The 21154-nt window shown below is 41.9% G+C and overlaps 2 protein-coding genes and 1 long non-coding RNA gene across 3 annotated transcripts in view; all 3 read right to left on the bottom strand.

Moving 5' to 3' along the window:
• Positions 1-21154, bottom strand: part of LOC132983663 (B-cell receptor CD22-like) — a 100788-nt gene that overhangs the window by 24678 nt on the left and 54956 nt on the right. The window lies entirely within an intron of this gene.
• Positions 1-21154, bottom strand: part of LOC132983671 (sialoadhesin-like) — a 48676-nt gene that overhangs the window by 21797 nt on the left and 5725 nt on the right. The window lies entirely within an intron of this gene.
• LOC132983675 (uncharacterized) lies at positions 9946-11716 on the bottom strand. The gene is made up of 2 exons (XR_009674862.1): positions 11497-11716; positions 9946-10682 (listed from the first exon to the last, which is right to left on the bottom strand). It is a non-coding gene; the product is annotated as an uncharacterized LOC132983675 (long non-coding RNA).

The raw sequence follows: 21154 nt of genomic DNA, 5'->3' as shown, positions 1-21154 counted from the left end.
AGTCGGCGCCACGTGTCGGGTCATCACACACAGCACCAGCTGTTGAAATAATGGACACTAGTGACGATGAACATTACGGATATAAAGAGAGAATTCCGATATTAAAGCCAGGCCATTTTGACGGGACGGGCTCCTGGAAAGACTTTATTCACCGGTTTGAAAGCTGTGCAAAGGCAAACCATTGGTCAGAGGCGACAATGGCGGTTCAACTGAGATTCAGCCTGACTGGCGCGGCCGGAGCTATCGTCCATAAAAACCCCAGATCTGACCGTTGGAGCTACCACCGGATTGTGGCTGAAATAGAGACCGCCTACAGGCCGCGCTCTGAGCACGCAGCAGCCATCGGCATTGAACTGAGACAGAGGGTTAGGGGGCAAAACGAAGCCCTGCACCTCTTAAGGGATGATATCTACGAGAAAGTTTCCACGGTGTATGCTGACCGTACAGAGCTGGAGCAGGACGCCATCAGTGTTGAGGTCTTCACCAACGCCCTGGCCGACGCAGAGGTGGTGCAAAAACTACTGGAGCAACAGCCGCGCACCCTGGCGAAAGCATATGACATCGCACACAGCTACGAGACCACGAGGAGGGCCGCCAGAACAGTCACACAATTCATGCAGCCTGGCCAACGCAGTCTCGTCAATCAGAGAGCCAGGGCCGCCACGGTACGTGAGAATAACAGCATGCCAGCTTGTGTGGAGCCAGTGGGAGTAGCTGTTTGGTCTATCGACTCGCCAGAGAGGGCTCCAAGATATAATCAGCCGTGGCGCCAGAAGAAAGACACAAATGTCAAAATGCCTATGGGGGATATTCAATGCCACAACTGCTCCGGTCTAGGTCATAGGCAGAGAAACTGCCCTTCACCCCGTCGACTCAGGCAGCAAGCTCGGACAGTCAATAAGTACACAGCACCCGACACAGGTATAGTGGTCACCTGTACGGCAAGTCAGGAAGATGATATGTGTGTTAAAATATTGATATTTGGACTGGAAATGTGTGCCCTACTCGACTCTGGTGCTCGGAGGAATGTGCTGCCCCTCCATCTTTTCAACTCCATTCCCACAGAGTTCAAACCCCCAATGGAGCCATCTGTCGCACAGGTCCTACAGGGCATCGGCCCCGGTGGTCTGGCAGTGCTAGGGGAGGTTAACCTACCAGTACAAGTAGGGAGCAGAGCTACCAGTGTTAACTTTATTATGGCCGACACAGCAGAGAGCACAGAGGTTATCCTGGGGCACCCTTTCCTACATCAGACAAGCGCCCATCTGGACTATGGACGCCGTGAGATAACACTCTTCGGAGAAAAGGTACCTCGCTTTAACCCAAGCCATCAGCCCCAAGTGCACATTGTCAGGGTGGCCCGCACAACAGTGTTGGAGTCGGGGTGTGAGTATGTAGTCCCTGACACCGCCCGCCTCCGCCGTGCTGCTGACGGAGACCTGATGCTGACCCCAACCAAAGGTTTCATCGAAAGGCACCACGTTCTAGTGGCTCACATCATCGTACAGGCGCAGCGGTCCACGAACGTCCCCATCAGAGTCTTCAACCCTGGTGCCTTACCTGTCACGTTGAAGAGAGGCGCTGTCGCAGGGATCCTTCAGCCAGCCACGGTGTTGGGGAAGGTGGAGCCCCAACCACCCTTGGCCCAACCGGCCCCTGAATCTATTAACTCTGTCTCTGCTTCTTTACCCAGCCACCTGCAGGTCCTGTATAATGAGAGCTGTGCTAGTCTGCCCCAGGGTGACCACGAGAAGTTGGCCCATCTGCTACGGTCATACAGTGACGTCTTCTCCACCGGGCCCACTGACCTTGGTCGTACTGGCCTCGTGCAGCATGACATCCTCACCACCCCTGGTCCGCCTGTGAAACAGCAACCGCGCAGGATGGCTAGAGACAAACAAACTGCAGCAGACCAGCAGGTGCAGCAGAGCCTGGACACTGGTGTGGCCCAACCCAGCAACAGCAGCTGGGCTGCACCAATCGTTATGGTGAGGAAGAAGGACCAAACGTCACGGCTATGTGTTGACTACAGACCCTTAAATGAGAGAACCATAAAGGATGCTTATCCACTGCCCCGCATCCAGGACACCTTAGACACACTGTCTGCCGCCAGGTACTTCAGCACGCTGGACTTAACATCAGGATACTGGCAGGTGGAGATGACGCTGAGAGCCCGAAAAGCCGCTGCTTTCTGCACCCGTAAGGGCCTGTTTGAATGGAATGTGATGCCTTTCGGACTATGCAATGCGCCGGCCACATTACAGAGGCTCATGGACCGTGTCCTGGCCGGGCTACAGTGGGAGACCTGTTTGGTGTACCTCGATGACATCATTGTCCTGGGGCGAGACGGCACTGAAATGGTGGAGCGGCTCAGTCAAGTGTTTAACAGACTACGCGCAGCCAACCTGAAACTTAAACCTTCAAAGTGTTGCCTGTTCCGAGAGCAAGTGGCTTACCTGGGGCACATCGTCTCCGCCAAAGGTGTCGCCACTGACCCCCAAAAGATCCAAAAAGTGACTGAGTGGCCCGCACCCCAAAACGTCTCTGAAGTGCGTCAGTTTGTCGGCCTGGCTTCGTATTACCGACGCTTCGTCAAAGATTTTGCCACAGTTGCCAAGCCTCTCCACGAACTCACCAAAAAGTATGCACGTTTTAACTGGACGGATGAATGCCAGGAGGCGTTCGAGCAGCTGAAAAGCCGGCTAACATCAGCACCCGTGCTGGGCTATCCCCTCGACAGTGGCGAGTTGCTCCTCGACACAGACGCCAGTGACTGGGGAATCGGAGCAGTCCTCTCCCAAGTGCAAGACGGTGAGGAGAGAGTGCTTGCCTATGGGAGCAGGAGATTGTCAGCCACCGAGCAAAACTACTGCACCACCAGACGAGAACTTCTGGCAGCTGTCGAGTTCACCTCTCATTTCCGGCAGTACCTGCTAGGGAGATCATTCATCATACGGACTGACCACAGCAGCCTGCGCTGGTTGACTCGGATGAGGGAGCCTCAGGGCCAGCTCGCTCGCTGGCTCGAAAAACTGGCGGAGTACGATTTCCAGGTGATCCATCGTCCAGGGAGACACCACCAGAATGCTGACGCGCTCTCCAGAAGACCCTGCCAGACGTCGTGCCCCTGCACAATGCCAGAGCCTAGCCTCAGTAACCAGCTTCAGCACAAAGGGATTCAGTGCAACATGGCCGAGAGTCCAGCTGCAGAGGATGCCGGGGAAACTCCTGCAGAGCAACCTCCAGTGGGGGTAGTGGTGCCCGAAGGTAGCTATGGAGGCAGCCCCGCAGTCGAGCCTAAGTATCTTCCAGTGGGGGTAGTAGACGCTTTCAGTGACAATCAAGCTGGCTCTCTGTTCCGTCCAGTTATCTACAGGGTGAGTGAACCAGCCCAAACCAACCTGTTCGGTGGCTGGACCCAAGAGCAGTTAATCAGTGCCCAAGAAGCTGACCCAGATATAGCACCAGTGAGGAAGTGGATGGACGAGGGAAGTGGCAGGCCACCCTGGGCTGACATAGCACCCTACAGCCCTGCCACCAAAGCCTACTGGTCGCAGTGGAAAAGGCTCTACCAGAGAGACAGAGTTTTGCTGAGGAAATTTTACTGCACAGATGGAAGGGTGTTCTATCCACAGATTCTGCTGCCTCAAGAGTACCGCACCTCAGTGACAGAACAATTGCACGATGGCCCAGTCGGTGGCCACTTTGGAGGAGAAAGGACCCTCGCACGTCTCAAGGCCAGGTACTACTGGTACAATATGAGAGATGACGTCACTCTGTGGTGCCGCACCTGCACCAGCTGTGCTGAAAAAGCCCGCCCCAAGAAAACACCTCAAGCCGCCATGGGCACCGTGCGAGTTGGCGCCCCCTTTGAACGGATCGCAGTCGATTTAATGGGACCACTAAATGAAACCGAAAGGCACAACCGCTACATAATAGTGGTACAGGACTACTTTAGCAAATGGGTGGAAGCCTATCCTGTTCCCAATGAGCAAGCAACAACAGTGGCTGAAAAGATTGTTTCAGAGTGGGTGTGTAGGTACGGAGCTCCACAGTGCCTACACAGCGACCAGGGTACCAATTTCGAGTCAGCTGTGTTCCAGGGAATGTGTGAGTTGCTGGGAATCGACAAGACGCGGACCACGCCGTTTCGCCCCCAGTCAGACGGCCAAGTAGAACGCTTCAATGCCACCCTGCAGAAAATCATAGCCACCACTGCAGAACGATGTCACTGGGACTGGGACATTATGACCCCATATGCGGTCATGGCTTACCGGGCAACCAAACACAGCGCCACGGGCCTGACGCCTAACATGATGCTGTTCGGACGGGAAATTACAGAGCCAGTGGATCTGGCCATCTGACCCAGACAACACTACTATCCCTCCATCCTATGTGGTACAGCTTAGGGAACGACTCGAGCTATCTCACCAGTTGGCCCGGGAGGCGCTGGGAAAATCTATCGAGCGTGCCAAACGACAATATGACAAAAATGTTTGCAGAGTCCAATACCAAGTCGGTGATGCTGTATGGTTCCTGGTCAAAGGCACCAAGAGAGTAAAAAATAAAGTACGAAAGTTCCTGCCTTCCTACGAGGGGCCGTACTTCGTCGTGGGTGTACTGGACGACTTGGTCTACCGGATTAAAAGTGGTCCGAGGATGAAGATGAAAGTCGTTCATCATGACAAGCTCAAAGCTTACCATTCCAGGACAACACTTGACAACGGCTGGGTCTTTAAAGAGGCTGAAATGTGGGCACCGGTGGAGGCGCCACCCCCGTCGTCAGACCCCAGTGCTTCAGAAATCGACATCAGCCCCCTCTACGTTTGGGGCACATCACCAGAGACGGAGGACCCTGCTGTGGAGGCCCTCCCAGGTCTCTTCTCTCCACCACCATCATCGGCAGCTTCACCGAGCTGCAGCCAGCTCCCTTGCCAGCCTGCTGAGCCTTCACTGGACGAAGCTGGAACCCAGCATGAGGCTGGGGGACAAGCTGCTCGTCCTCTTTTGAGCTCCACCCCTCGGCGTCGACCCCGGAGGGTCCGCAGAGCTCCTGACATGTTTGGTGACTGGATTGGTCACTGAGCATATTTGCCTGAGGATGGGTGTAGGCGGATCGCTGCCCTCCTCAGAGGAAAAGAGTTCCAGTAAAAAGAAATTAAGGACAACAACATAAGAGTTTCAGTGTTGTAAAAACAAAAGAGTTCCAGTATTGTCAAAAACAATAGAGTTCCAGTATTGTATCATTACGAATGTAACTTGACTGTGTTGAGGTTAAAATGTGAAGTTTTATACTGTATGGGCGCAATATAATTGTTTACTATCAACAGTTGGAAATTTGAATACTAATGGGCTGCATAGTTTTGTTATAGCATCCTGGGTATGTTTACTGCTAAGAACTTTATTAAGCGTGGGTGTGAAACGCATAATGTAAAAGATAAAAATTTATTTGTTTAACAGAATATATTGCCCTATTTTTGCACTTAAAATCCTGTACCTTGGAGTGCTTTTACACTAACGTTGTGTTGAGTGGTTAAAGTAAAAGTCACATTTTTCTCATTGAATGTATAAGTGTCATGTTTGGGACATTTGCTTACACGTACAAAAGAAGGAATATGCAATATGCTTTAATTGATGTTTTATGGGCATTGCCTTTTCACCTTGATTTTCCACTGGAGGAGGATCCCTTCAAGGACTGTGGGAAACACGGGTTATGGTTGGGGATGTTTGCATAATAACTGTCTAATTAATATTTTCCTGTGTACAGTGTAATGATGCTGGAGATATGTTAAAGGTTTAATCATCCTCCAGAGTGGGGGTAGTGTTGCAATCTCAGCCCCCTGGCGACTTATTGGAAAATGCGTATGTGTGACGTAATGGGACAGGTGTGTTCTGGGTAGTAAAAACCAAAGTGTAGCGATGGTAATCAGTCTGAGTCTACGGTGTGAACGTGATGGTAGCGCAGTCCATTCTCCAGCCGAACGCTAGCAAGCAAAGTGCCTTTTATGCCCGTGAATGTGTACCACTGTGAAGTAATAAAGCCCGAGTTCATTGCTGCAACCACCGCCTCGCTGGTCAGTTCTTCGGCGCTGTTAACCCGGACCACTAGATGCAAGTTACCTGCTACGAGCCAAGTTATTAGCATGAGACCAGCTCGCTCCCAACTACGGTTTGGAGCGTGGAAGCTGTGAAGGTAACAAATGTCTACAAATCAACCAAGACTGGATTTTAATCGAGGACAGCTAAAAGCGAAAAAGATCTAATGAATGTTGTGGCTTATTACGAAAAGTAATATAACAAGCAGTGTAACATATTACTGATGGCAGGGAGTAATAAGTAAAGTAATTAAATTACTTAAAGAGTTATGAGTAATATATTCCTTTTTTTCAATAACGAGCCCAACACTGAGTAGGACTATAACGGTATGTGTACTCGTGCAGAGCCATCACGGTTTGGTCTTCACCGTTCAGTGCATTCATTTTTATTTATTTTTATTAATAAAATTTAAAGTTATAAAGACAATGCACATTCATAACATTTCTGTAATGCACAAGTTTAGCCATCATAGACAGCAGCAATATGTAAAACAGACTAAAGTGGGACAACAAAATTGTAAATCTAGAAGCACATATGAAACACTTAAAAGAGAGATGTGCATTAAAACAGGACAGTAATACTGTTCTCCTGGTAAAACAAATAAGATACCTAAAAGCAGGACATCAAAGCAGGAGACGTAGGCCTACATGAGACAGCATAGCAATTAGAGGTGGGGGAAAATAGATACAGCATAGAATCACAATATTCTGCTAGCAATATTATTTTTATTTTTAACTGCTGAAGGGGTTGCACAATTCATTTTGAGCAAGTTGCATTGGTAAAAATGACTGTAGTTGTTCAGTCATCCGTACATGTTTGTGTTCAGTACAGTTTGATTACACTGAAACACCATCAGTTCAGATTGTGAGGTGCATGCAGCCTTTTTCTTTTATCACAGTGTTGGTCAGTCTGTGGGCTCGACTCCCATTGTGTAGAAATGAACAGACGAAAAAGACTGAGAATTTTTCCTTATTTGACAAAACAGTTCTTGATTTAGTTTAATTTTGTGTACATAATATGCAGTTAAAAAAATGAAAATCAATATATTATATCACAATTCTATGTAATGCAAAATAGAAATGGAAATATGAAAATATAAACTTTAGTATGTTTGTCACCATCTTAATTAGTTTTTGAAATGGGAGATTAAAGTCCAGTGTTACATTCATTTATAATCAGATACAACTGTGACCTTTAACCCTGTTATGAAAACACTGAGTGTGAAATGATCTGTTGACGTCTTTGTGAAAAACATGCAGATTGTTTTCTTTATGTTTAAGTATTGACAGGAGTTATTAAACCACTGTGTGACATTAGTCATCACTGCTGTTAGCTTACGTGCAGCTTGCTGTTTTGTTGTTGCATGTTCAAAAATGATAGTATCATCAGCGTACATTAGGATGTCTGTCCTAATAGCATTCATTTATTAGATCATTTATGTAGAGACTAAACAACAAACCCTGTTCATACAATGAATACATCTACAATCAAACATCTGAGTGGAGAGAAAAGAAGGTAATCACACATGGCAGTATGCACACCCCAGGTGACGGCCATGCTCGTAACTGTTCGCTAAATGATTACAAAACAACAAACATAGAAGAAGAAGCATGTATTTTATGTAATCAATTTAATCACAAGACACTCATACTCACATGTAATGTCAGCTGTTAAACTGGTTTTCACAGATGACTCAGTGCTGCCATCTTGTTTTCTGTGGACAGCAATACAGGAGATTTCCTGTCCGTGATGGAGGTGTGATGCGTTGAAGTTCAGCACAGAGATCTTGACTTTAGTTTTGTCCTGATTCTCCTGCAGGGTCTCCTGACCTTCACCCAGGCCGGGGCTCCATGTCAGATTTGGAGGAAGAGACAGACAGGGAGCTGGAGCAGAGCACGTCAAACTCACTGAGGTTCCCTCCTTCACCTTCAGTGTGGGCGGAGTCAGAGTCGGTCTGGGTGGATCATCTGTTCAGAAGGTTCATAAACATGTATAAACAGTTATTTCTCTCTACTATCAAAGGTTTGATTTATCTTTATTTTAAAGTAATCAATTAAACTACTACATGACTGAACTGTTAATACATTTAATTTGAAACCTACCTGTGACTGAAATTTTCACGCCATCAAAAAAGTATTTCAGCCTATTGCCACATTCCAATCTAAAATAATACACTTTGTTGTTTTGAGGTTGCATGTCATTCAGGGTTGTGGTGCAGTCTTTTTTTGTTAGGTCACCAATCAATTGTCCTTTCTGTTGTGGATTACTGCTGTCAAACACAACAGGTCCCCTATAAGATTCTTTCCATAAAGCTTTACATGTGTTATCTAATTTGACATTATATTGATCATCTACATCAAAGGAGCAGGGGATTGTCACACAGGATCCCTTCAGAACCTCTATAGTCTTTGGTATAATGCTCCCAAACTGTCCACACAGGGCACCTGAAACACAAGAAACAAATCCTTATTACAATTATACATTTACAATACAATCCTTATTTATATTGAGTTTATAATGTCTATATTACTAAAATCATTGACAGGGATAGAGGTTCTAAATGAGCCGTGGCTAGAAACCTGTTCATGTTCATTGCACGTGTCTCTGTTAAATAAACAAACAAAAGATAAAGTCATGATATATTTTATTGATGGCTCTATTTCTAAAAACCTAAAATAATCTTCATGTAAAACTAAGAGGATTCATCATTTTCACACAGCTTTTTTACATTAAAGTTGTGAATTTAACACCAAATCTCTACATTATGATATCAAGAAAGCAGAACACATTAGTAGCAAATTTGTTTGATAAATATAAGTGAGCATCTCACCTTGCAGCAGACAGCCAATGAGGAGGAGAGTCAGAGCTGCAGCCATCTTTGTGTTTCAGAAGAGGCAGAAAGTCTGGAGAGAATACATGTAGATTTACAGTTTAGTTTATTTCGCTCCAAATAAACTTAGATTTCATTTTGAGGCTGTTGTTGAATGTGATCTTTGCAGAAGTTGCAGATGGAGAAATATCTTGAAATGTTTAAATCTTCATCAATGTGGAAAAGGTTGGATCCAGAGTTTAGTTAACTAAATTGATCCCAACAAAACTAAAAGACTTCAAGGTGTGAAGCTTTTCATTTTAAGGTTTAAATTGAAATCTTTCTGCATTTCATTCAATTCATGTAAAGATGCTCATTACTAAAACGTAGCAGATGAAATTATTATAAAATAAAAAAACAGGAAGTTTGACTGCCTGCCTCAAGGAAAAGATACAAGTGTTTTATGTTTTTTACTTGAGTTCAGTTTGTTTACAACCTCTTTAAGGAAACTATTTAATAATTAATAATCAGTAATAATGCCCAGAAGAAAAACTGCATGAGAGCTTTAAAATGTTTAAAACTTGATCAGAGTGAATGTTTTTTTTCTTTCCCCTGTAACAAAGATTGTTTGATCAACCTGCAAGTGCAAAAATTATGCACTTGTTAAAAAGTAGCTTTATGACATAAAACATGTTGATTTGTTTTATTTCCTGAAAAAGGATAACGTTATTTAAAAGCTACTTAAAAGTTATATAAAAGTTTTATAAACTTACCTTTTTGTCAGGTCTTTTTGAGCAGAGAGGTGAAGGATGTTTAGAGAAGTGAAGTTCCTCATCATTTGGCCACCTTTCCAAACAGCATGCAATAATTGACTTAAAAATGAGGAAGTAAAAAAAACCCAGCAACATTCATGTTAGCACGGAATGTTGTGTACTTTTTATGAGTTATTTTCAATGCAATAACATACAGGAGGTGACAACTCAAACTTTTCTGTCAAAGCGTCCTGCCTAATCATGAAGCATGAAATAAGCAGGCGACTATATAAATTACATTTCTAATCATAACACAATTGTGAAAAAAGCACTTTAATTCTTACTCAAAGTCAGCATTTGTATTTTTTTTCCAAGTGAAACTGAAGGACAGTAAATATAAAATTATTTAAAGGTGTTTTCACATTAGGTACGATTGTTTTCTTACAGTGTACAAATGTATTTCATAAGTGACATATTCAAATTTGTGGTGTTTATAGGATCAGCATTTTTGTAGCCTTTAGTTGTAGTCAGCAACATTAGGAATATTATTTGCAAGAATAAACAAACAACAATGGCAACTGTGTTCCACATAAACCATGGCAGTAAATACTGCAAGGTTGCCAAGCCAATCCCCATCTTCTTTTGCTTAAGGTTTCAGAGTCAAGTGCTCTATTTATTGATCGTAACAGTTCGATCAAAGAATTTCTGACTTGTTATTGAGTCTGGACTGATCCACACATAGACTTTAAGGTTGTTGTCTGTTCTTCTTAAATTTTTAATCTTCAGGGTGCAGCTACCCTCTGTGGCTGCTCCCTTTACTGAGGTGCGTCCTCTGAACTGTTGTTCCACTGTAGGAGGATATCTGTCATACACCACAGGATAATACATCTTATTGTATTGATACCAGGTGACCCGGACATGAGCTTTTGTCTGACATGGTACCACAGCACAGCTCCCCTCCACTGCAGTCACTGTTTTAGGTACAGTGATGTTCCAGCTTCTCACCTGCTGCAGCACAGAGAAGCCTTTGTGTGGGGGAGCGGAGGAAGAGGAAGGAAGGGTGAATAGGTTAGCAAAGTTGACAACAAATGTTTATTATTCAGTGAAGTAAGGCTGACGACAAAGAAAAGTATGTGTCATGCAACAGGAAATGAACAACAGTGAAAGCTGCTTTTGAAAGCAGAGTTTACTGTACAGCCATTTGTCATACAAAGTAACATTATGAGAGCTGACCCCGCGATTATCGGAAAGGAGGAATCAGGCCGATTTGAGGTCCGATTATCCGGCAGTGTGAGCCAGGCTTAAGTCGTACCTGCTGTACAAATAGGAGGACATTACAGACTTTTTTTGCTGACTTTCATACAGAAAGAGCTCGTAAAGTGTTGCTGTTTAATTGGGTATCGTTTCTTTGCTTCTCATGCAGGGATCAGCTGGTGGCTGTGTGTGACAACAATCAGTAGCTTCACTAGGTAACGTTTCAGCCTGCTGTAGTCTGTATCTGTAAACGTAGCCAAACTATGTTACAGAGGGGTGTGTTCGGTCCAAAAACTGAAGATGTAGTTCCTTAACGCACGTGCCTTTTATATTTCAGTCTGATGTTATCAGATTTTAAAAGTACTTTCAAAATAAAAGGGGAGTTCAGGTTTATCTGACTGTTTGAAGCTGTAGAAAGGCAGAAAGAAAATGGAAAAAAGTCAAACTCCAAGTCTCTTATGACTTGCTGCTTTGACAGAGTCTTGGTATTGAGCAAAGGACTTTTTTAGCAAGGACAAAGTACTTATGCGATCTCACAACACAAAACTTCAACAGACCCAAGGTTAATAAAAACCGTAAACTCACTGAGGCCACGTCCACACGTATACGGATATTTCTAAAAACCCGTTTCCTCCCCCTCCGGTTGCAAAAAAAATCCCGTCCACACCAGCAGTTTTTAAAAAATCTCTCAGTCCACATGGCAACGCAAAAAAGATGGAAAACGCTCACATAAGCATGCCAGGCCAGTAGGTGGCGATAATAGCTGTATCTCATTCACATCAAACACCGTAAAGGAACATTGCGAGCATGCAAGTCGACTTAATTACGTCACTATTACAAAAAGCTCCGTTTTAACTGTTTTAACTGTTCACACGAATACAAGTAAACGTGATTTAAAAAAAATCTCCACCTTGGAATGCGTTTTTCAAAGACTTCGTTTGCAGTGACCAAAAACTCAGTTTTCAATTGTTTTCATGTGGACGGGAGGCCAAAAGGGAGAGAAAATACTCCGTTTTCAAAAAAATGTGTGTGTATGGGGCCTGACTCACTGACTACACCTCTCCAGTCTCTTGCACAGAAAATTACGAGTTTTTTAGAATTCTTTGTGGAAAAATCAATTGATATAAAAAAGCAAATTTTACCACCGTCTGCACCACAGCCAGACCCTCGGTCAGCTGTGCAATTCTTTAATCGATTTGATCCATTATCTCTCTCCTCTCTGCAAGAAATAATCCTTCATTTGAAGCCCACATCATGGACATCTGCTTGTATTCTCCGTTGCCTTTTTAAAGAAACATTTAAAATTATTAGCATCCTCTCCTTCATCAACAGCTGCCTCTCCATGGGATTCTTCCAGACCGATTTTAAACATGCAGTGGTTTAGCCTCTTTAAAAAAAAAACTAACCTAGATCCTAACATTTGATCAAATTTTAACCCATTTTCGAAACTCCCATTACTATCCAAAATTCTCGAAAGAGTAATCAATAAACAAATGAATCAATTTTTAAGCAATAATCAAATATTTAAAAACTCCAATCAGATTTTAGAGAAAACCACAGCACTGAACAGCTCTTTTAAAAGTTCTTAATGATTTGTTTTTAGCAGCAGACAATGGGGACACAGCGCCGCATTTTAGACGGTTGACCACAAAATAATTATCACCAGGCTTAAAGACTGGGTTGGGATCCAGGCTAAATATGCTCAATTCATACTCGGAAAACGGAAGTTTTAAAGTATGCCTAGGATATAGCTTTTCTCCCTCTGCTGCCCTCACCTGTGGGGTTCCTCAGGGCTCAGTTTTATCACCTCTTTTTTGTTTTTCCCTGTCCATGCTGCCACTGGTCTCCCTAATAAGGAAGCACGGTTTATCCTTCCACTGGTTTGCAGATGACATGTAAATATATATCCCTCTCAAAAGCAATAACCCCCACTCCCTGCAAATACTACTCGAAAGACTGGATGGCACAAAACGTTTTAATACTAAATGAGCAAAAAAATTAGGTAGTTCTGTTTGGCCCCCCTGACTCCAACCAGCTTTATCTGTAAAACACTTGGCCCACTGTCATCTTATGTAAAACCCTCTTCATGTGTGTATATATATTTTATTGTCTTTCTTTGAAGCTGCTGTTGTTTTTACACCTTGTAAATAAAGCACATTGGTTAGTTGAGGCTGTTTTTAAACGTGCAAACTTGACTTGCCTTTGAATTATCATAATGAAAATTGTAGCAATGTGGATAAAGTGATGAAATATGAGAATATGATACATTGTTAAGATGCAGAAGATGTATTGTGATTCGTCGGCCATTCTGCAAAACGATCTGTGACAATCTCACCTGTGAAAAAAGCAATAAAATATCCATGCTACTTAGTCAAATAGCATAAAAAACTAAGAGCTCTCTCATATAAGACATGCCTTAGGCATCAGTATATGAGTAAATATCAATGCTGAAAAAGTCAGCAAACATGCACATCAGTTATTTAGGTGCTGAGTCGAAAAAGTCTCTAGATATTCCCTGTCAGGCTCGAAACAATTTTATTTCATGTACTTATAACAAATAAATGAGTATATATTTGGGAGCCATAGTGTTGTGAGTCTTTGTGCATTATAAAACTCTTCTATTTTTTATTTTTGCGCAGTAAATGCGTATATTGTAAAGTGACAGCCAAAGATAGAAAGAGGAATCTAAAGTGAAAAAGAAGCGATGACTTGCATCAAACAGATCAGACTTGAGTCAAACCTTGGTTACTGGGACATTTATTTATTTATTTACACAAGCTCCTCATTAGTCATTTCCTTAGTAACATCTATTCTTCCTAAATTCACACAAAATTAACAACTGAGACCCCGAATTAACTTTTTTTTTGTTATTATTGGTTAAAAAAAAGTGGAAATTTGAATAATTTTATTCATTAATAAACAAAACCTGTCACTAGCTTAAAGAACATAAACATTAAGGCACTCTAAATTCTAACTTTTTTAACAAGGCTTTGTACCTGGCAGAATGTTGGTTTGCTTTCCTATTTCCTGTTACACTTGTGTTATATGCTATGTGGTAGTCTTGGCAATGGTATAAAGACACACAATTTGAAGATAGCTGAAAGATGTTGCTAAGGGGCTTTCAAAAGCTTCACTTGATTTGGTTGACATATAGAGCATTGTGTTGATTCCCTGCCTGAACTAACGCAACGCTGAATTTCTATTGCTGATTTAAGAACTTTTGATATTGTTTTGCTCTCTTGAATGTATATTTTCTTTTTTCTTGTTTATTTTCCATTAAAAAAATATATGGCCTTCAAAGAAAATCTTAGATGTTTTTTCCACACCCAACTCGATTGACGATTTTAACTTGATTTTCATTTAAAATGTGCCTCTGTTTTGTGCTCACAGTTTGGTTAATTCTTTGCATTGAGACCAAGGACAACTAGTCATTCTTCATCACCCTGCAGGTTATGGGTCTGCAGTAGTTGCTGTAAATTCATTGAGGATGAAATGCCTTCAGCGTTGACACAACTTGTAAAAAAATAACTGCAGCTAGCCAGCATAAGAGAACTGAAGTCACTATGTTTCTTCGTTTCAGTTTCAGGCAGGGAATGGAGTCACGCTCGACTATCATGCCAGAGTTTCGGTAACAGCTGATCTCACACAAGCCTCAAGCTGATTTGCTTCAAAGCATTCTATTAGCCAAAAGTTCTTATGCCGCTTATTTAAACTGCTCTAGCCTGCCTACTCTTTGCTGCTCCCTCTGCAAGCCACATTTGCAGCCCTCCTCCACCCCAGCTCCTCCTTTTATGCTGCAATGACTTGCATCAATCAATGTCATGCTTGTCATTGATGCCTGCTCTGTTTGGCTTTGCTGCTTATCTCTGCCTAAAGCTTTCCTTGTATGCATTCAACTTAAGAACGTGGAAGGTCAGGGAGATCCCAAAACAGAGCCATACCGCCGAATATAAATAATTGCAATGAAGTACATTTTCTTGACAAAGTGGTCCTGACTGAACTGTAAGCTATGTCTGCATCACACTCTTTTCTCTAATTTGTGAAGTCCTTCTTCACATTTCTAGGCTTCACTTCGTCGTATAGATTTACCATCTCTACTGCATTGCTCACAAAATTCAATGCTCCCTCTAAGCGCTTCTCCTCCAGATAGGAGCGACCTGACTGATTTGTGTCCCCAGAGCTTCCTCCCTCCTTCTTCCCTTTGCTCCTCCAAGTCACGCTAGTGTAAATCACATCTTTGCTTTCCTCGTTTTTCTCCTCTAAACTTGTACTGGCATCTTCTGTGTTGTTTCGGCTTGAGCTTGGTAAGTTGGTGCTGATTGGCTCAGAGGTAGTTGCAGGTTGGGTAACACCTGGTTTCTTCAGCTCATACATGTTGACATAAATGTCCTCATCTGTTTTGTTGGGTTCCTACAATTGAAAATAAAATGTTGGTTGCTTATTGTGCTTATTTAGGTCACATTAAGTAGAAAACTGCTGGATTCCAAGATAAAGTACCTCATTTCCTTCTCCACTTGGTAGAAGTTGGCTCATGGCAACTGTGCTGGCGTTACCTGACCCCTGACTCTTAAGCAGGTTGTGTTGAGTCCTCTGAGCCCTGAAAAAAACAGCATAGTATAAACCTACAAGAATATACTGTAAACAGTTTTGTTATTCCCACTGGTAGTTTAAAGTTGAGAAAAAAATTCAGAAAACTAAATTGAGTTGTTTTAACATGTCTCACAGCTCTCGAAACACAGGATCACAGCGTCTCCAGGAAAATTTTTGTCATAATGTTGAGCCAAGTGTGGCTAGCATTCGCAGTGCTAGCACTGCCAGCCTCCATGCAGGTTAAAGGGGCTATTTGTAACTTTCAAAAATACTGTGTTTGTAGCGATACCGTTTAAAGTTTATAAATGTAGCCTATAAAACTGAATCTCCACTGTATAAAAAAAAATATCACTGGCCCGACCATTGTAATCACTGGCCCAGGAACTTTACTTTTGATTCGAAAAATAACAGTCACCAATTTACTCTTGAACCATTGTGATGCAAAAGTCAATTACAACTTTTATTTAATTAATTGAGCTCTAATTATAGAAAATAAAAATATTGTTATATTGTTAATAATGTTTATTCACCATGCTGGTAACTGTAAGAGTCTACTTAATCTGATATTAATATGAGGCTGTGATAGAGCTGGAATTCTTCTGATCACCTTTCTCTCCTTCTTTCTTCTCTGTGAGAAACTCTTCATCCTTAGATCTTTACTTTTGGAGCTCTCTTAAGGGCTAAGATGCTTTGTGAATAACTTTTATCTTTACCATGATCTAGTCTTTAACTTTAAGGGGAAATTTAGCTGCAGCGTGCTCCAGCTCCTCCAGCTGTCTGCCACTGTGGCTGAAACTTTTCTCCGTTCTGTTTTTGTCATGCCCTGCTGTCACTCAACTTTTCTGGTGATTTTTTTTCTTTGAATGCTGATTTTAGTTCGGCTTTTGTCGGGATATGATGATTTTAAAACCGTTTTACCAAACGTGTGTTTTAGTAGAGAAAACCTGCGCTAAAATCTGTGTACGAGTGTACAATTCGAGTGTAGCTAGCGCGCTTGCGGAAGTGACAGCAGTGAAGCCGCCAGCTGAACGTGCAATCAGCTGGCCCAGACTCTGTCAATCATTCATCCGGGCCAGCGGGCCAGTTATAATGTCGAGCCCTGCGTTATGTGCCCTTTTTTTGGAAGTAATTTGGCCTCGCTCACGTCTTTCTGTTTCTCCTCCGTGTTGGCCGCTTACAAGAGCTAGGCTACTCAGGGGCAACAAGCGGTGCTGCAGAAATGTCGCTGAGCAACAAAATATCGCGAGAAAACTTCAAAGTAGTTTAAAAAATAAAATCGATGTTCCCTTTTCCATATCAAGCATTAATTAAATATCGATCGAATCGAGCTTCACGATATATATCGGCCAGCACTAGCTGAGAGCAGGAGTGTGTGTGATGAGTTTGTCCGTCTATGAGAGCTCTTAGGGCGGATGTGTGTGATGAGTTTGTACTGTTGATCTCTGTAAGCGGAGCGGAGTGAGGAGGACGTTGAGAACGTGCATAAAATGTCACTTTCTTTTTATACAGGCAACACAGATAGACAGTGAACATCTACTTTTTCACATCAGTTAACCGTTCGCTTTTTAATGGGCGATAAAAAATGATTTATACCTGTAAAAAGTTACATACAGCCCCTTTAACTTCCACATGCCTGTGCTTTTTACACTTTGCTCTGGTCAAGATGCGCCACTTTAACACGAGACAGCCTACATACAACTTTTATTCAATTTTCAAAATACAGTCAATCCTCTCTGCGCTATGAGATGCCGTTTGTCTACTCTGCTGGTTTACATCTAGGTAGTGGAGAATTAGTCTTTAACTGGAGCTCTAACTTTGGCTGGTGTTGGGCAGCATTTCAGAAACAATATTCTTATGTGTGCATGTACAACGGTCACAGTACAGGACATACTCTGTAAAACAACTTTTTTGCTGCAACATACTAGAGCAAAACTTACCGTACAAATATTGATCGCCTAATCTGTGACACATACGCATTTTGACTTAGATTGTTAGACCACCGCTGTCCTCAATGAATTGAACATACCTTTGACTGACGGTTGCCTTTAGATAAGCACAAAACATGAATATTACCAATAACAATTCATTTTATTGTTGTTATTATTAACTGGTTAATGGAGTTAATACACACTTACTATGTCATTCCCTTGTTCAACATAATTCTTATATAACTGTACCCATGTGTTGCTCATGCTTATATAACAGACGTTTGTAAATACATTGAGGAGCTAATAATTAGCCAGCTATTGGCTGTGTACTGTCCCCCTGCTGCAGCTGAACGAATGGGAAGTTTAGGGGAATCACTGCTATATAACAGCTGCAGCTCAGGAGAAAGCAGAGTTGTGGTGGTTTGACACTAAAGTGTGTTGAATTATCTCATTTATCTTAATGCAAGGCTACTCCCAATAAAGGGAGAGAAAAATCAGTAACTTGTGGGTACTTGACTGAACCCAGCGTCTTTTTCAGAGCGTTTAGTGTTTATTCAGCAGCTCTGGGTTCTAACACAGACCAGCTCAGCAGCAGCCTGTGCAGTTCAGCAAGATGTTGATATGAGCAGTCAATCATACACTAGATTTTTCAGGATTTTCCCAGGTAACAAAGGAATGAGGCTTGTCAGCTGATGATTATAGAGAAAGGGAATTTGTAGACACAAATGGCCTGGATGTTGCAGCTGAGTGTTTGATAGTGGAAAAAGATGAATTGCATTCAAATCAAAGACTGACCGACTTGATGTATATTATTTTTCTTAACTATTACTCATGATATTCTTATCTTTTTTTCTATTGTATGATTCCACTTAAGTTGAGCTTGAATAAGTAAAGAAAATTGCAATAATTAATGGCATAGAATCACAACATTTTGTTGTAATTCTCACACGTTTTGGTTTAAAGATATAATGTAGAATGTGGTTGCTAATGTTTACATTAAAATATGTAGATAAATTAAATATTGACTAAACCCATGTTTTATATATTTTATTGTTGAGTAATTGCATTATGTCTTATATTTCCAACAGTTATCAAAGCCAGAGAAATACGTAATTTTATCGTTTTTTATGTTTTTATTTTTCAGATTGCTGAGGGTGGAAGAAGTAAGGTGCAGGACTACTTCACAAAGGAAATGAGCATGTTGTATTTGATACTTTCAACTTAAGTTTGATATTTAGTTTTATATAGTTTCTTATATTTTTTAACTTCCAAGTAAAGTGTAGTGTTTCAGTGCACTGTTGTTATTCTGGCCAATAAAGGCTTTTGTTCAACATAAAAAAATGATTGTCTTCATTATATATCTTTTCCAAAAGTGTTTGAAAGCTGTGTTTGAAGGATCCATGCAAAATATGTGTGTACATCTATGTATCTTTCAAGATCAAAGATAGATTGGCCAATATATATCGGTATCAGAATTCTTTTCTCCCTTATATCGGTATTGGATCCAAAAATCCCATGTCAGTCGGGCCCAATCCCTAGATAGTACCTAAAAGTACCAAAAGCTTTAAATACCTACAGACCTTCAGTCATATTTAATCCCAAAGTTGCCATGAGCAAAATAGAAAAGGAGATCAGTGGTACATCGTAAAATCACAGGTCGGCCATTTCTCCAGTCCTTTTGGCATCTCATAAAGCTGCATAGAGTCATGTTTATGTCTCACAAACAGACGCAGAGCAGAGGACACTATAAATAACACAAACACATTGGCAACATTTTCGATCCACAACATTTGACTGAAATTGTGGGCCTCAATTGAAAAATAAAAATATCCTGGATAAGACTTGGTCTGCTCATAATACAAAAAAATACTTAAAATGTCAAAGATTTTAAATTGAAGACCAGAGGAACACCATATAGAATCTGTATCTTCACTCAAATAAAGAATATAATAATCCCAGTAGGAGGTTTTTAAACATTTTGCATAGTGGTACTCTGTACGGTTTGGTTTCATTTGCTGTTACCCTACCTGATAACAAAGAGTAGAGCACATACTAGCACTAGTAGTGCACATATTACCACTAGGAAGACGACAATGGTGGCGATGAAGACTGGCGAAATCACACTATCTGAAACATACGAAGGACAATATGGGATTATGGTTCAAGCTCCGCTTCAAACGAAATTATTATTTTAGTAAATTCGGACATAATGTAATAATAATTCATTTTTCACATATTAAAGCTTTCCAGAGGACGTTTTCTTCATCACTTACCCATTCATGAAGCTTTATTGGCAATACTTAGTAATTATGAGAACAAATTGTGAAATGTGCCGGTTACCAATAAAAGTTATACTCAGTTCAGAGACAAACCTTGACTTTCTGCAGATGGTGGAAGGCTGTAGAAAAGAAATCGCTGAGCAACAGATCCCAGAGAGTTTGAACTGCGACAAAGTACAGTGAAGTGATCCTTCCATTGGGCTTGACTCATGGTGATGAAGCTCCCGCCTGTGCCATAACTGACTGCAAACTCTTCTGAGTGATTGACAGCTAACCCATCCAAACTCCATTGTAAAGTGGGAGGAGGATTTCCTGTAGACTCACAGGAACAGTTGACCTGGTTAGCAGTTTTGGTGCAATCAGATGAGGACATGATCTGTGGAGCATCTGTAATGGATGTAGGGAAGAGAGACAAGTAGAGAGTCAAGTAAAGCCATGCTGTATCAAATTTGCAAAAGTAAAAGATAAGGCTTATGGCTGTAAAAAAAAAAAAAAAAAAAGTTGACCAGCTGTGAGTGTCCAAGTGAATGAGGCAAAGAAAAATTCTAGTTCCTCCATGTCAATCGGTTTTCATTCTGGGCCTGTGTCCACAGAGGGCGCTTTTAACACTGGCAGCGCCTATTTTCAATACAAAACCAATGTAGTTCAGTGTTTTCAGCACTCAGCGTCATACGTTTCTTGAGCCTGCATTCACTCAGCTCTCAGCTGAAAACAATTCCACTTGTGGAACAGCACTAAGCTCTTCTATGTCACATCTCCATCACCGACCTATGGCGTTTTATCCCAGCCAATAGAATTTCACCCGCACATGAGATCCGTGCAACTCAAACAGCCACACGCATATTATTTTTGCAAGCGCTTGCACAGCATTCTCGCGCAGAATTTAGGTGCTCACGCGAGCAATATTATATCCTGCAAGGAGAAAACCATGCAACCATAAATACTTTATCTATGTATATTATCCATCCATCCATTATCTATAACGCTTTTCTCCCTTTATTTACAACAAAGGTAATCCTCTACAAAATAAAGTTTTTATGGATTTGAAGTTTCCAATCAAAGGAAATTAAAGATAAACAAAGAAATTTTCATACATTTTGAAAAATTTAACTGATGAATGACATCTACAATGTACATCTATTTGTCTTGTGGTTGATTGAAAACTTCCCAGTTCATTTTCAGCCTTGCAGAAAAACGGGCCTCTTTTTCGAGAAGCTTTGATGTTTAAAACACTTCCAGTCTCCATGAAAGTCTCCTCGACTCCATCAGCTCTGTACCAGGTGTAGTTCTTTACAGCTGGTTTGGCATTAGCACTGCAAGTCATTGTCACATTTGTGTTGGGCCACGCAGGCTTAGGACAGTCAAACAATGGACTTGGGCCTGCACTTCATTTGAGTTATTCACTGAGATCACAAAGAGGCCTAAAAGGACTCTTAATCCCAGAAT

Source organism: Labrus mixtus, chromosome 11, assembly GCF_963584025.1.
Source record: "Labrus mixtus chromosome 11, fLabMix1.1, whole genome shotgun sequence".
Lineage (NCBI taxonomy): Eukaryota > Metazoa > Chordata > Actinopteri > Labriformes > Labridae > Labrus > Labrus mixtus.
This window is presented reverse-complemented; position numbering and strand designations above follow the sequence as displayed.